General features: G+C 56.7%; 1 protein-coding gene across 1 annotated transcript in view; it reads right to left on the reverse strand.

Moving 5' to 3' along the window:
* Positions 1-2,643: 2,643 nt before the first annotated feature.
* LOC130587297 (zinc finger protein 235-like) overlaps positions 2,644-3,754 on the reverse strand; it is a gene marked incomplete at its 5' end in the record, with an annotated part of 3,292 nt that continues 2,181 nt past the window's right edge. The window contains one exon of the mRNA XM_057388273.1: positions 2,644-3,533. The remainder of the gene's footprint in view (positions 3,534-3,754) is intronic.

Consider the following 3,754-nt stretch of genomic DNA (forward strand, 5'->3'; position numbering starts at 1 on the left):
TCCAGGTGTGAATTTGGGGGTTCCAGGTGTGAATTTTGGGGTCTCCAGGTGTGAATTTTGGGGTTCCAGGTGTGAATTTTGGGGTCCCCCCCCAGGTACCACTCAGGTGAGACCCTCGATGACGTCATCAATGAACCATCGTTTAATGAATTCGTTCCCCAGGTGAGCCCCGCCCCCTGCGCTGCAGGTACCGCCCGGAAACGGGGGACAGGTGAGTCCAGGTGAGCCCCAGGTGAGCACAGGTGAGCCCCAGGTGTGTCCATGGCAGTCCAGGTGTGCTCAAGTGTGCACAGGTGAGCTCAGGTGTGTTTCAGGTGTACCCAGGTGTGTTCAGGTGAGCCCCAGGTGAGCCCCAGGTGAGCTCCAGGTGTGCCCCAGGTGTGCTCAGGTGTGCACAGGTGAGCTCAGGTGTGTTTCAGGTGTACCCAGGTGTGTTCAGGTGAGCCCCAGGTGAGCCCCGGTGAGCTCAGGTGTGCCCAGGTGAGCTCAGGTGTGCTCCAGGTGTGCTCAGGTGTGCCCAGGTGTGCTCAGGTGTGCTCAGGTGTGCTCAGATGTGCCCAGGTGTGCTCAGGTGTGCTCAGGTGTGCCCAGGTGTGCTCAGGTGTGCCCAGGTGAGCTCAGATGTGTCCAGGTGTGCCCCAGGTGTGTTCATGTGAGCTCAGGTGTGCTCAGGTGTGCCCCAGATGTGTCCCACGTGTGACCAGGTGAGCTCAGGTGTGACCCAGGTGTGTCCAGGTGAGCCCTGGGTGAGCTCAGATGTGTCCATGTCACTCCAGGTGTGCTCCAAGTGAGCCCAAGTATGTCCAGGTGTACCCAGGTGTGTCCAAGTGAGCCCCAGGTGAGCTCAGGTGAGCTCAGGTGTGTCCAGGTGTGCCCCGGGTGTGTTCATGTGAGCTCAGGTGTACCCAGGTATGTCCAGGTGAGCCCCAAGTGAGCAAAGGTGAGCCCCAGGTATGTCCAGGTGTGCTCCAGATGTGTCCAACTGAGCCCCAGGTGTGCCCAGGTGAGTTCAGGTGTGTCCAGGTGAGCCCCAGGTGCGCTTAGGTGTGTTCATGTGAGATCAGGTGAGCCGAGGTGTGTCCCAGGTGTGTCCAGGTGTGCTCAGGTGTGTTCATGTGAGCCCCAGGTGAGCTCAGGTGAGTCCAGGTGTGCTCAGGTGAGCTCAGGGGAGCCCCAGGTGTGCCCCAGGTGAGTCCCAAGTGTGTCCATATCACTCCAGGTGAGCCCAGGTGTGCCCCAGGTGAGCTCAGGTGTGCCCAGGTGTGCCCAGGTGAGTCCAGGTGTGCCTCAGTTGTGTTTCAGGTGAGCCCCAGGTGAGCTCAGGTAAGCCCCAGGTGTGTCCAGGTAAGCCCCAGGTGTGTCCAGGTGCATCCAGGTGTTTCCAGGTGTGCTCCAGCTGTGCTGCCCGTGCCAACTCCAGGCCCCGGGAAGGCCCCGCCCATCCAGGTGTGCACCTGGAGCGCCCCAAAATCCAGGTGAGGCGTCAGCTCCGGGGCAACACCTGGACACAGGTGCACCCGCGGTGCCTCAGGTGTGGCAGTTCAGGGGTCCCACACCTGTCCAGGTGTGCAGATTTGGGGTCTGTTCACCTGTAGCTCAGGTGTTGCAGTTCAGGTGTTTCTGCTGCAGGTTTTTGGGGTCCATTCCAGGTTTTTGGTGTCTGCACCTGTCCAGGTGTGCAGAATCAGGGTTCCCACACCTGGAGCTTTGTCCATGGGGTTCAGGTGTTTCTCCTGCACGATTTTGGGGTCCATTCTGGGTTTTTGGGGTCCACACCTGTCCTGGGTCACAAATTTCAGGTTCCCTCACCTGAGGCTCAGGTGCTGCAGTTCAGGTGCTTTTCCTGCAGATTTTGGGGTCCACACCTGTCCAGGTGCGCAGATTTGGGGTCTCCTCATCTGCAGCTCAGGTGTGGCAGTTCAGGTGTTTCTCCTGCAGGTTTTTGGGGTCCATTCCAGGTTTTTGGGTCCACACCTGTCCAGGGTCACAAATTTCGGGTTCTCAGACCTGCAGCTCAGGTGTTGCAGTTCAGGTGTTTCTGCTGCAGAATTTTGGGATCCATTCCAGGTTTTTAGGGTTCACACCGGTCCAGGTGTGCAGATTTCGGGTCCCTTCACCTGCAGCTCAGGTGTGGCAGTTCAGGTGTTTCTGCTGCAGAGTTTTGGGGTCCATTCCAGGTTTTTGGGCTCCACACTTGTCCTGGGTCACACATTTTGGGTTCCCCTCACCTGTAGCTCAGGTGTAGCAGTTCAGGTGTTTCTCCTGCAGTTTTTGGGGTCCATTTCAGGTTTTTAGGGTTCACATCTGTCCAGGTGTGCAGATTTCGGGTCCCTTCACCTGCAGCTCAGGTGATGCAATTCAGGTGTTCCTGCTGCAGAATTTTGGGGTCCAAAGTTGGGTTTTTGGGGTTCACACCTGTCCAGGGTCACCAATACAAAGTCCCTTCACCTGTAGCTCAGGTGTTGCAGTTCAGGTGTTTCTGCTGCAAAGTTTTGGGCTACATTTCAGGTTTTTGGGGTTCACACCTGTCCAGGGTCACAAATTTCGCGTCCCCTCACCTGTAGCTCAGGTGTGGCAGTTCAGGTGTTTCTGCTGCAGTTTTTTGGGTCCATTTCAGGTTTTTGGGGTCCATTCCAGGTTTCTGGGGTCCACACCTGTCCTGGGTCACACATTTGGGGTCCCCTCATCTGTAGCTCAGGTGTGGCAGTTCAGGTGTCGCTGCTGCAGAATTTTGGGGTCCAGAGTGGATTTTTGGGGTCCGCACCTGTCCAGGTGTGCAGATTCAAGGTTCCCACACCTGGAGCTTTGTCCATGGTGTTCAGGTGTTTCTGCTGCAGTTTTTGGGGTCCATTTCAGATTTTTGGGGTCCACACCTGTCCTGGGTCACAAATTTCGGGTTCCCACATTGGGAACTCAGGTGTGGCAGTTCAGGTGTTTCTGCTGCAGCTTTTTGGGGTCCATTTCAGGTTTTTGGGGTCCACACCTGTCCAGGGTCACAAATTTCGGGTCCCTTCACCTGCAGCTCAGGTGTTGCAGTTCAGGTGTTTCTGCTGCAGTTTTTGGGGTCCATTCTGGGTTTTTGGGGTTCACACCTGTCCAGGGTCACAAATTTTGGGTTCCCTCACTTGAGGCTCAGGTGATGCTGTTCAGGTGTTTCTCCTGCAGAATTTTGGTGTCCAGAGTGGATTTTTTGGGTTCACACCTGTCCAGGTGTGCAGATTTGGGGTCTCCTCACCTGCAGCTCAGGTGTGGCAGTTCAGGTGTTTTTCCTGCAGGTTTTTGGGGTTCAAAGTTGGGTTTTTGCGGTTCACACCTGTCCTGGGTCACCAATTTTGGGTTCCCTCACTTGAGGCTCAGGTGTGGCAGTTCAGGTGTTTCTGCTGCAGAGTTTTGGGGTCCAAAGTGGAATTTTGGGGTCCACACCTGTCCAGGTGTGCAGATTCAAGGTTCCCACACCTGGAGCTTCATCTGTGGGGTTCAGGTGTTTCTCCTGCACGATTTTGGGGTCCATTCCAGGTTTTTGGGGTTCACACCTGTCCAGGGTCACAAATTTCGCATCCCCTCACCTTTCTCTCAGGTGTCTCGATGCACACGCCGGTGCTGGTGCAGTTTTTGGGGTGCGCGAACCCCTTGGCGCACACCCCGCACCTGGACGGCGTCTCCCCCGTCTGCACCTTCCCGTGCACGCCCAGGTGGGCGGGGTCCTTGCACACCTGGTGGCAGTGGCTCACCTGAGCGCACCTGGCGGGGCCTG

Source organism: Malurus melanocephalus, unplaced genomic scaffold (genome assembly GCF_030028575.1).
Source record: "Malurus melanocephalus ecotype Western Australia unplaced genomic scaffold, MMel_1.1 scaffold_1725, whole genome shotgun sequence".
Lineage (NCBI taxonomy): Eukaryota > Metazoa > Chordata > Aves > Passeriformes > Maluridae > Malurus > Malurus melanocephalus.